Source organism: Podarcis bocagei (genome assembly GCF_964188305.1).
Source record: "Podarcis bocagei genome assembly, chromosome: 1".
In the NCBI taxonomy this organism is placed as follows: Eukaryota; Metazoa; Chordata; class Lepidosauria; order Squamata; family Lacertidae; genus Podarcis; species Podarcis bocagei.
In genome coordinates this window covers 24,925,065-24,937,859 of record NC_138125.1, presented here as the reverse complement: position 1 = coordinate 24,937,859, position 12,795 = coordinate 24,925,065, and the positions used below count along the sequence as shown (strand labels likewise).

The 12,795-nt window shown below is 45.4% G+C and overlaps 2 long non-coding RNA genes across 2 annotated transcripts in view; both read left to right on the top strand.

Moving 5' to 3' along the window:
• The first annotated feature begins 639 nt into the window (after positions 1-639).
• Positions 640-12,795, top strand: part of LOC308575902 — a 32,746-nt gene continuing 20,590 nt past the window's right edge. The window contains exon 1 of the long non-coding RNA XR_014002966.1: positions 640-1,453. This is a non-coding gene — a long non-coding RNA (uncharacterized lncRNA). The remainder of the gene's footprint in view (positions 1,454-12,795) is intronic.
• LOC308576160 lies at positions 3,407-6,634 on the top strand. Its single transcript, XR_014003121.1, has 2 exons — positions 3,407-3,498; positions 6,494-6,634. It is a non-coding gene; the product is annotated as an uncharacterized lncRNA (long non-coding RNA).

The following is a 12,795-nucleotide window of genomic DNA, read 5'->3' as shown; positions in this document are numbered from 1 at the left end:
CCTACTCAGCCATTAAGCCTCACTGAGTGATCTTGAGCCAGCTACTGCCTCTCTGCCTAACCTACCTCACAGGGTTATTGTTGAGGAGGACAACCACGTACGCCACCTTGCACTCTTTGGAGAAACACAATCAATCCATTTATCCTACTGCTGGGTCTGGCAGTGATGCTTCTGAATATCAGTTGCTGGAAACTGCAGCTCAGGCCCCGCTCGCAGGTTTCCCACAGGCACCCGATAGACTAGATAGGCCCCTGGCCTCAGCAGGCTCTGTTTATGTTGTTATATTAATCTAGGTATTTACATGCTTCCTGGTGTACAAAATAATTCTTGGATCAAGTGATGATCGGAGAGGAAACATCTAAACAGATATGCTCATTAAGCTTGCCCCTCTTCACACTCTTCCACATGCAAACAATCCAACAGCAAACTTCGAAGCAAATTATTTTCACTCCTAGACTAAAACAGCTGTTTGAGGTTGAAAGCTTGTTAAAGATACAGGAACAGAAGTATTAACAATAACACACGTAGGTTAACAGGGGAAGTTTTGAATAAGATGTAAAAGTATGTTTAATTACTGTTGAAAATGATATGTTAAAAAAACTAATAAAAAATTATATTAAAAAGGGGGGGGGGTTTCACATCACTTCCTCTCCACGCCAGGAAAAGCTTCCCTTGCTAAACTTTTGCATGTTAGCAAAAAGAAAAATGGCAACCTCACTCCGGTTACTTCTTCTTCGCTACCATATTTGCATCACAGAGAGTAAAGCGATCTCTCTTGACAAGCAAGGCCTACAACAAAACGTTGCAGTTCTGGAGCGTTCTCGTTCAGGCTTCCAAGCCACCTAAGCCATGCCCTTTTTCAGGAGACTTCATCCCACTCCTTGGAATAGCTCATTCAGTAGAGCATAAGACTCTTATTCTGAGGCTTATGGGTTCTAGCCCACATTTTTCCGAAGATTCCTGCATTTCAGGGGGTTCCAACCTTGGGGTCATTCCAGCTCTACAATTCTATGATTCCATGATACTCCTCCTTTGTTTTGGTTTCTCCCCACATCCAAAGAGCATTGCATGGCCTCTGAGCGTCCTCAGTCCTAAATGGGCTGCTTTGGAGTCTCCTTATAAAAACACCAGGATTCTCCAGAACTGCTGGTTGCATGAAAATGACGGATAACTCAGAAGGAGGACAGCAGAGTCTACAATAAGAGGACCCAGGAGCCATATAATGCAAGCACCAGCTCTCCGCCGAAGAAACGCCCAAAGCCTGAGAGTTACCGGACCAGCGCTGGGCAACAGAATGGGGGGTTTGAATAGGACACAAAAGAAAACCCCACGCTGAAAAGAGGCGGCCTAGCCTGCTACAAGCAAGCCAACTGCCAAACTGTCATTTTGCCATGCGGCTGAACAGAAGGGCCCATGTAATGACAACCACCAAACTCATTTAAACTCTGAAAAGGTGACTAATGAGCTCATTCATGCTGCCTATAAATTATTCACCACAACACTGACCCCACTCCAGACAAACAGCAAAGTAAACTTTAAACACAGAAATCTAGCGCTCTCCCGATGAGCCAGAGTTAACGCCTGCAAAGAGTCTTACAATAACAACAGATAGCCCGGCTCACTTCTGCTCTTTTGTCCAGAGTCATTCTTATGTTTACACTTTTTAAAAAAAAAAACTTTAATCAAGTTAAGGCAGACACAGCTGTTGCACATTTATTTCTCGGCTGCAGAAAGCAGGCCTTTCTCACACACGCAGCCTGCTCGTCCCCCTTCTCCCTATTAGTTATTACAGGCAATCGCAAAGCACTATAAATAGCTTTAAATTATATTCTCCAGAAATTGAAGGCTGACCTTAAAACGAAACCCGGCTCTACGGATGCAAGGAGACCGATACACACGTGATGAATGAGAAGCACTGCGACCAAAAGGAATAGACTACACCGACAGTCACTTTCAATTATTTCAGCTCTTGATTACTCTTTTTTTACATTTGCTTCTGCTCTGAGGAAACAGTTATACGAAAATGCCGCCCAGGCTGGCACGGTTTGCTTGATAACTTGCACAATCCAGGGCATAGCAATAAAAGAATTAAATCATATTTTAATTTATTTTGAAAAACAAATCCTGCATTCTTTTTTCCCTCTGGCCCAGATAATAAATGTAGCAAAAGCCTTTCCTGTCCCTTCCCCCTCCAAGGCCTTTACATTAATAAGAGCAATTTTCATCCACTTGTTTAACTCAAAGGCAGTGTTTGTGCAGTTAGCATCCTGAAACGTAGTAGTCGATGTTAGAGTACTTGCTGTAGACGTAAGCCATTTGCTTAAATGGGACTTTGCCCAACTTCGCATGTCGGTTTCCAAGCCCCTTTTGCTAGTTCAGGCAAGCTGCTCATGCAGCTTTAGAAATTGCAGTTAGACCTTGGGCAAGTCAGCCTTGGACGGAGCGTGCAAAAGTTAAAAATGAAACTAACTGAAGGCCAAATTCCACCCTCCAATAAGTCAACGCCTCTCCCCTCCGTGAAGCCAATGGGACTTGCATACAGACTGAATGTCAGATGATACTCAGAGAATAAGAAATAACTAGGCAAAAGCAAAAGAGGCAGTCTCTGGAGCAAGTTTTAGAAGTACTGCAGGAATATCCAGCTTGCAAGAGGTTTTACGCAACACACATAAACTAACAAGTAAGCATGCAAAGGGAAGCAGAGAGGTTTAACATTTGCACTTCATAAAGGTCCACACACACAACTAACACTCTGATCCAGCCATTATTGGAGGGAGGGGGGAATAGCTGCACTGCTTGTTCCTCTTAGGCACATTGCTGCATTATTCTTTAAATTTTAAAAGGCACGATCACCTACCAGGAACTGCCACACTGAGTTTGTAATATGGCTCTTTCCATCCACTTCTTGGACTGGAGCATAAAATAACACTTCGGAATTCCCATTGTCCCCATTTGTAGAAAGGGAGAAAAGCAGCTGAGTTTGAAAGAGTGTGAATGAGAGAGAATCAAGACAACAGTAACAAAGTATTTTGCAATCTTTGTGTACCCGCACAAGTCTTAACTCCTCTGAAGCTCTACGCCTGACAAGATTCTCGTATCTCCCATCTAGCTGAAGGGTGTTGGCAAAATCCTGCTTTGAAACTGTGTCACATGCCCTCATTCAACAACCTGTCTGACCAGCAGAGTTCAGCTCCTAGTTCATTTGGTGGCAAACGGAGAAGCTTTAAGTTCTAAGTCTTTCCACAGCAGCCGTGTGATTTAAAAACAAGCGCGTACACACACACACACACACACACACACACACACACAGCCAGGACAACAGAGTTTTAAAAAGCAACCTCTGTGGAACTTGAGTTGTGAAAGGAAATACGCTTCATAAAGAGCTGAAAGGCTGATAAAATTGTGATCTACAATAGGGTCCTAACAGCTATAAAAACGAAAGAACAAATTCAAGTTAAATAGACACCGCAATCCTGTATAGGCCCATTTGGAAATACGGTAAGTGCCATTTTACAAAGTGGAAATTGCTTCTCATAGTCAGTAGGCATATCTAGGGTTGCACTGCATACCTTAAAAAAAGACCATTCACTACAGAAAAACACTACTTTTCCAGTCTCTCCTTCTGATGATCGGGCTGTCAGCTTTTAATTGCTCTCGCTCCTGCGCCTTCAACACCATTGAATTAAAGGCAAATCTTTCCCCATTACTTTGGTTGGAAAGAGGTGTTTCTGTCCCGCTTTTACCAAGTTGAAGGGGGTTTGATCACTCTTTGGGATGCATAAATTCTTCCCACTTCTGGTATGCAAGTTTTGAATGACTTCAAAAACCCACAGAACCTGTTTGACCAAAGCCGACAGTGGGACAAAAGAAATGTATCCCCACAAAGGACTTCTGCATTGACTTTCAGCTCTCTTAAACATCACCGCCTGCCTCCAGACTTCAGTTCTACTCCAGGAAAAGTTTCAGCTTCTTAACTTCTGCATGTCAGGCTACTAAATCTCAAATGTTCCTGCAAATATTTATACTAAGGCATAAACCTCAACTTTTCAAGATAACAACATTAATTATCTCAGTGTCAAGTCTCTGGAATTGCCATCCACAAAACATTTTGCATTGCCACAAGTTGAATCTGGGAAGGGTGCCATTCGTCAAACCAATCTCCATCACAACAACACAGCAGGAATCCAAAACTGACGTTTAATATGTTCCCTAGCTGGGGTTGCCAGCCTTTTTGTCTGGCGTGATTCCTGCAAGAGCCCTACTGAACCAGACTAAAGGCCCGTTACCTCTAGCATCCTCTTCTCACAGTGGCATCGTACTTTAAAGACATGCTTAACAGCACCAAATTAAGTAGATGAGCATGTAGTTTTTGGGGAAGTGTCTCTGGCCAAGCTTTTGCTTGCTGTGGGGTTATTAAAGGTGCAAGGGTTAGGCCACAAAAGCAGCTGGGAACCCGGTAAAGGACAGAAATGCAGTACCAAGTAGATAACCCAGGTTAAATGTAAATGTATAACATCAGCACTTACTACCGTGCTATAAGCAGGCTAATCCATATACCTTGAGGGTCTGATTAAAAGATGTGGGGCCCAGACCCAGCACTCAACTTTACAGGTGATGTTTTATATGCATAAGTGGAAATTTAGTTCAGAAGGAATGCTTCCCTGTAAAGGTAAAGGTAAATACAGTGGTACCTCTGGTTACATACGCTTCAGGTTACATATGCTTCAGGTTACAGACTCTGCTAACCCAGAAATAGTGCTTCAGGTTAAGAACTTTGCTTCAGGATGAGGACAGAAATTGTGCTCCGGCGGTGCGGCAGCAGCAGGAGGCCCCATTACTTAAAGTGGTGCTTCAGGTTAAGAACAGTTTCAGGTTAAGAACAGACCTCCGGAACGAATTAAGTACTTAACCCGAGGTACCACTGTAAAGTTTCCAAGGGGAGGGGCAGAGGTAGGAGATCTGGGGCCCAGTCCCAAACAGCTAGGGCTTAGGCCTCTCAAACTGTTAAGGACCCAACTGACCCAATTCCATTAGTTACCCATCAGTTTCCAGGCTCAGTTCAAAGTGCTGGTTCTGATCTTTAAAGCCTGGATAGCTCAGTAACCACCACATGCCCACAAGCTATTACAGTAGCACCTCAGCTTACGTTACCCTCAGGTAAAGTAAACTTCGGGTTGCGAAAGCAGCAACCCCAGAAGCGTTTCACGCATGTGCAGAAGCGCTCTACCGTGCCGTGTGCATGCGCAGAAGCGGTTCCTCCGGTTGCGGAAACCTCGGGATCTGACCGGAGCTCCGGAACGGATCCCGTCCACAACTGGAGGTACCACTGTATTTGAATTATGAAAGGCAGCTTGCAATACTATGTACCATATCAGCAGTATTCAAAAGATTCCCCTTTAGAGACAAAAATGTAGTCTTCATGCACCATGTGTGTGGTTTGGGTTTCGTGCTTGAATATTTTTGAGCTAATAGCTCTGTGCTATTGAGGGCCTGGATAGCTCAGTTGGCTAGAGCGTGGTGCTGATAACACCAAGGTTGCAGGTTCAATCCCCATACGGGACAGCTGTATATTCCTGCATTGCAGGGGGTTGGACAGGGGTCAGCAAAGTTTCTCAGCAGGAGGCCGGTCTACTGTCCCTCAGACCTTGTGGGGGGCCAGACTATATTTTGGAAAAAACCAAATTAACGAATTCCTATGCACCACAAATAATCCAGAGATACATTTTAAATAAAAGCACATGTTCTACTCATGTAAAAACACCAGGCAGGCCCCACAAATAACCCAGAGATGCATTTTCAATAAAGGGACACATTTTACTCATGTAAAAACACGCTAATTCCCAGACCGTTGGCAGGCCAGATCGAGAAGGCGATTTGGCCGGATCCGGCCCCTGGGCCTTAGTTTGCCTACCCCTGGACTAGACAATCCTCTGGGTCCCTTCCAATTCTACAATTCTATGCTTCCGTGTGTTTCAGTCAACTATCTGTTCTCTGCTTGAGGTTTGAATTGCTTGAAATCTTTGTTCTTGGGTGGATGGTCCTGGCCAGGGAGGGAGGGGCGGCGGCTGGTGTTTGGCCCTTTCCGGTTTGTAATCTGCATAATTTCTAGGAGGGCAGGACTTTCCCAAGAACCAATGTCCTGTTTTTAAGCAAATCTGTTGAAAACCACAGAAGGTGACGTAAGGTAGCTCGGGATCAAATTTGGCATGACATGGATGATCTGACTTGAAGTCATCCTGTGTCTAGCCAAAGGGAAAAGTCACATCTTGTTTGGGCCCCTACTGGTTGAGAGCGATGATGGACAGGCAACAGGCTTCCTCAGCCTGGTGACCTCCATGTATTGTTGGACTTCAGTTCCCACCTGCCCAGCCAGCATCATGAAAAGGAAAGCTGATGAAGAGTAATTAAATGAGCATTTGTGTGGCTTCTGGTGGTTCTCTGATGGTTCTTTCTCGACATACCACAGTTACACTTTTGGTTTCTCTCTTTGCAGATATGAAGGCATGCAGAGCAACTGTTTTTAAATAATGACCTGACTATGGAACAATTTGCATATCAGAAGAGATGACAAACATTGTATTCTTTAGTATGGGCATGAAAGCACAAAAGGCAATAAAACAGATGTATAAAATCATGATTACTCTAGGGAAAATCAATAGGGATCTTGACTATGCCTTTTGTCGTTAATCATTAATGGCGGTCCTTTGATGCAATTGAGAGACAACAAGTTTAAAGCAAACAGAAGGATTTTAGTTTATTAAGGATATATTTCTCCCGCAAAAGGATGAACATCCAGTGCACAGTTGAAGCATGAAAGGATCGGGGGAATTTCAATATTTTGCAGTGGAAACAAGAAATGACCACCCCCAATTTGCTTATATCAATCCATTTAATTGTATGCACCCTAAAAGTAGCTTCTTGTCTTGCACTGAGGACAAATTGAGAAATCATAGAAGCAAACAAACAGCCAACCAGGGGGCAACACCATTGCTCTAGGGTGCCATGGAGACTAATTGCGCAAGTAGATTGCAAGGGAAGACTCCAACAAATCTGAATAACTCATTCATGAAACTGACTAGCCCTGTTCGGTTGCTATTCACTGTTCTAAACCACAGGGAGAGCCTATGCACAAAATAGGCTTCCCCAATACAACATCTCAATCAATCATTGAAATGGCCAGGTGGGGGAAGTCCTGCAAGGTAGGGAGCATGTATGCTAGGACTCACAGCCAAGATGGTTCCCAGTGCAAAGTGGGGGGGGGGGCAGGAGGGGACGCAAAGGTAGGGACAGAGCCATTGGGAAAATAACAGCTGAGTGGAGTGTTGCCGTCTTTCTCCATTCTCTGCATGTGCTTCACACTTACAAACCTATCCCTGCAGATTACTCATTACTGCAATTACGGTAATAGAATTTACAGACTGTGATTGACCCATTGGCTGTTGTTGACGCTGTTTTTCTGCAGGAATAAAAATTAAAGGATATACACAGACACAAGCACTCCCAGCTTAGCTCTCATACACAGCCATCCCCACAAGCTCACAGGCATCGCCACTCTCACACAAATCCCCAAAGAAGCAGAGATAGCTCTTCAACCCACACAAATGCGTTCATACAGTATATAAAGAGGAGCTCGTCCACCTTCCCTGGCGGGGACATGCTGCTGTGTTAATGCCTCCAAGACAAGACAGGAAGATTGGAGTACTTGCTATTAAAAGAGACTATAGACATGAGCACGTAAGAAAAGCCTGTTGGATCAGGCCAAAGGCCCACCTAGACCAACAACCTGTTTTCACAGTGGCCTGCCAGATGTCCATGTTGTTGTTGTTGTTGTTGTTTAGTCGTTTAGTCATGTCCGACTCTTCATGACTGTTATGTACTGAAGTTCTCACCCTGGGCCAGCAGGGGGATACTGTAGATAGTTATGCAAATGAAGGATCGAAAGTGACGTTTAGTGATTGGATAGTTTTGTATGCAAATGAAGGATCGAAAAGTGATGTTCAGTGATTGGATAGTTTTAGAACGTTGCAACAGTTACAATTGTTCTGTAGCTCTATATAAGCAGGCTGACTGAGCTCCTCAGTTCAGTTCTGTTCCAGCTTACAAATAAAGAGCTGCTTTGGAGAAATCGCTGTGTCGTCTGCTATGTTCGCCCACAACTTAACAGTGACCCCATGGACCAGAGCACGCCAGGCACTCCTGTCTACCACTGCCTCCTGCAGTTTGGTCAAACTGCTTCGAGAACACTGTCCAACCATCTCGTCCTCTGTCGTCCCCTTCTCCTTGTGCCCTCCATCTTTCCCAACATCAGGGTCTTTTCCAGGGAGTCTTCTCTTCTCATGAGGTGGCGAAAGTATTGGAGCCTCAGCTTCAGGATCTGTCCTTCCAGTGAGCACTCAGGGCTGATTTCCTTCAGGATGGATAGGTTTGATCTTCTTGCAGTCCATGGGACTCTCAAGAGTCTCCTCCAGCACCATAATTCAAAAGCATCAATTCTTCGGTGATCAGCCTTCTTTATGGTCCAGCTCTCACTTCCATACATCACTACTGGGAAAACTATAGCTTTAACTATACCGACCTTTGTTAGCAAGGTGTTGTCTCTGCTTTTTTAAGATGTCCATAGGAAGCCTAAAAGCAGGACCTGAGTGCCACATTTGATGCCAACACAGTGAGCACTATCAGAAAAACTGAGGAACAATGAAAATCCTGTGAGTTATGGCCATCTTTGGGTATGATATGTTTACAAGAGGACAGGGAAAGGCAGATGGGTATTCATGTGGCTTCAGAATTGAACCCTAGTGAGTAAAGCTGAACCAGTAAATGTAAAGAGAGCTCTGCTGGATCAGGCCAGAGGCCCACCTAGTTCAGGAACATCCTGTTTTGATAGTGGCCAACCAGCTGCCCATGGGAAGCTTGCCAGCTGCCTCCTTAACTAGCAACTGGTATTCAGAGGCCGGAAGCCAAGGAATATTCTCACTACAGTGAAAAGGAGAAAGTGTAGTAAGGAGACCCCTCTTTATAATGATCAGAGATGGGACCAGACCCTACTCAAAATCTTTCCGGGGGGGGGGGAGTGTAGCCAGAAGCAACTTGCTTTTGTTTTCCATTGCTGTGCAAGTCATAGACACATTTCACATAAGCATCTTTTCCAAACCAGTAAGAATGTTAGGGTTTCACAGCCTGCTGTGCTGCCTGAAATGGCCTTCTCAGCCTCTTATCACATACGATGTTATTCCCATCCTTATCATCAACCCAGGTGCCAAGGACTCAGGCTCGGTGTCACTTTGCTTCATCAGAAACTACAAGCAGCTTGCACAGAGCCAGACATTTCCATTGCTGTTGCCCATTTTAGTGGCTGCTCTGCTGTTTGGCGAACCCAAGGGCTGTGTTTCCCAAACTTGGGTCTCTAGCTGTTTTGAGGCTACAGTTCTCACCATCCCTGACCACTGGGAGTTGTAATAAAAAAACAGCTGGAGGCCCAAACTTGGGAAACAGCCCTACAGGGTCAGCACATGAGTATTACTGACTTCAGGTCTTGGCTGTGGCCTCTCCGAGGCAGTTCATTGAGAAACCAAGCATGCTAAGACTGCAATTCAACCCCTTTTGAGCCAGCTAGGGTGGAGGCATTGGACTGAATAGGGCTGTCCTTCCACCCAGTCCACCCTGTGAAGAAATGCCAGTGTCACCCCCCAGGCATGGAGCTCCCCCTTCCACCTGACAAGCATGTCATGCTGCCAACAGAATCCTTGCCAGCCCCCAGAACACCTGAGTGTTCCACCTGGGCAGGGTTTGGACTGCAGTGTAAACTAGATGAATTTCGGGTCAGACACAGCAGAGCTCTTCTTACATTATTCTTAAACTCCTGTTTGTTGTGAGAATAAGGGAGATATAAATATTCAACAGCAGGCAATAGGATACCCTCCAAGATGCATCCAACAACCCATTCCTGAGTGTTTGGAGAGACTGAGTTTCTCTTTCACGCTTTGTAAGGTCTTATCAAGAAACACTAGTTCAAGAGCATAAGGGGAGCTCCGTTGGGTCAGACCAAAGGCCTAATCTAGACCACTGCTCTCATAGTGGCCAACCAGATGGCTAAGGGAAGCCCACAAGTAGGACATGAGCACAACAGTATTTGCCCGCTCAGGACCCCCAGAAACTGGTAGATATTGTCTCAGTTACTGGACATAGTACACAGTCGCCATGAACAGCTGCCATTTTAAATACCACAAGCACACCTGCTGCCATCAAAGGTTTGATTGTAGCTTTATCTGGAGTGAGGTTCAGGGCCGTCTTAAGCATATCCAGCGCTGTGGTGCAAAGCTCCCTCCAGCGGCCCCCCATGTTTCCCAGAGATTTTTAGGGAGGACGGCGCTGCTGGCGGGGCTGGAGGAGGTGGGCGGCGGCTGGAGGGCAGCTCCTCTGGCGGGGAAGAGGTGGAGACTGGACGCAGCGCCTCCCAGCTCTGCTGGCTGCTTTGTGCCACAGTGGCCATGGCAGACGGAGGCTCTGGGCGCAGTGCTGTATTGGCACGGCATGGCGGAGGCGGGTGAGGGCGGCGGGCTGATGCCAGGAGGCACCGCGTCCAGCTTCCGCTTCTTCCCTGGCGCCCTCCAGAACTTGGCGCCCTGGCGTCCCGCGCCGCTAGCCTCTATGGGTAAGACACCCCTGGTGAGGTTCCATCTTTTGACTGCTGTCCATATTTCACAACAGTTTATACAATCCCAATTTTGTCGCGCGAAGAAGGAAAACAATTCTGCACGTGGAATTTTTCAGATGGAAACTCCAAATGAGGGAGAACCTAGAATTCCTCTCAAGTGCATTAGCTAAGTGGCAAGTCTAATCTTCATCCTTTGAAAAGGCAAGAGTTCAGGGAGGAAGATTACATTTTATAGGTCTCTTGTAAAAGGCACACAGTTTTGGTTCCATTATTATTATTACATCTCTTCACCACCACCACCACCCGCGCACCCCCTGCCACCGCTTTTGCCCCCCGGCTTTCTTGCTCTGCTTCTGAAGAGAAATGCTCACTTCCTATTAAAATGCTGCTTAATATTATTCAAGCTTAAATGGGTCGTACTTAAGGAGAATAAAGCTGCAGAGGAACTTGGTTCAGACCAAGGAACCAGCAACTGCCAGGGGTGCCTAGTCACACACCTTGCCTAATGTGACATTTATGTATTATGCAGGTACTGTGTGTGTGTGTGTGTGTGTGTGTGTGTGTGTGTGTTGAGGAATTGCCCCAATCCAGCAAGGGAGCTCCATGCATGTGTAATGACTGAAGCAGCGTAATGTACAGAGTATTAGAGACCTGCAATCTAAACCAGCAACGTAAGTCTCTAGAATAAATCTGGTCCTGACAACACAGTCACAAGCCAAGCCAATGGAACTTTAGCTGACCTCAACGAACATGGAATAGCACCACCTAGTGGTTGGAGGTGTTGCTTATGTAATCATTACACTGTACATCGTGAACTTTATGAGTGTGCCCACTGATATTGGGGGGGGGGGTTGGACCCTCATCTGGGGCCAACTGTCCCTTGCATTACCTTTAACCAGAGCTTTATTCGGACCAGTTAGATCTTTCTGGCTTGGTATCCTCAGACTGGCCACAATTTCCCCCAGAGAGTGTTCTGAGAGTATATTTTGCTGCGCAATCTGACCTCTTCATGTCAGTCAAGCATGATAATAAGTCCTAATGTCACCTTTGACTAGACATACTGACTGAATGCATGGACAGGGCAGAAGATCAGGCAGCTGGCTTGCCTCCAATCTCCACAGAACCGGCTGAAGGTGAAAAGGGCTATACACACGCACACTAGCGTTCCTAATCAAATGTGCAACCCCAGTAACAGGGTCAGTTCAATAATGCACCACGGCACTCAGGCAGAGGATTGCACCTCCATTTTCTGTCCATGGGCATCATGGCTGACCAGCGGTTGCTCACCAGCTGCTTAACTGTGACAGTGGCTCCACCTGCCACTATCATGGGCTGTGTCTCACCCATCACCCATCCAGCTGTGGATATACAGTCATATCTTGGATCCTGACCACCTTGCGAGTCGAACGTTTTGACTCCCGAACACTGCAAACCAGGAAGTGAGTGTTCCGGTTTGCAAACGTTCTTTGGAACCCAAATGTCCAACGTGGCTTCTGCAGTTTCTGATTAGCTGCAGGAGCTTCCTGCAGCCAATCAGAAGTCGCGCCTTAGTTTCCAAATGAAATTGAATGGACTTCTGGAACGGATTCCATTCAACTTCTGAGGTATGACTGTATCACAAATCAGTTCTGATCTCAAATCTATAAAATATCTCCCTAGCACATGACCACCTTATAAGTATTTAAACATATATTGTAGCATAGATGTAAATCCCTATGAAAAAAGACAAACATTATTTTGGTCATTTTTAAAAAAGTGATTTATTGAAGCATGTTCACAACAGAAAAGGAACATTATGACAATAACAACATTTCCTCCCACCAAAGACTTAGAAGTGTGAGACAGTTTTAATATACTCCACCACGCATTATTAAAATAAACGTCTTCATTTTCTAAAGTGATTTTGTACTTCTCGGTACTTAGACCTCTCTTATTTTATCAGCTTTGTAACTTGGAAAGGGAGCAAAGTTTTTTTTTATTCTTCTTCTTAGGTTTTCATGTAACATTTGCCCGCTTTCACATGGCTGCCGCGCCCCAACTTCTGCATAACTATCATATGGAAACTGCAAGGGCCGTGAGCAATTTCCCTGTCCAGGGTTGTATGTAAGCACTGTCTCTGTAATTTTCAGCATCCTGAAAAG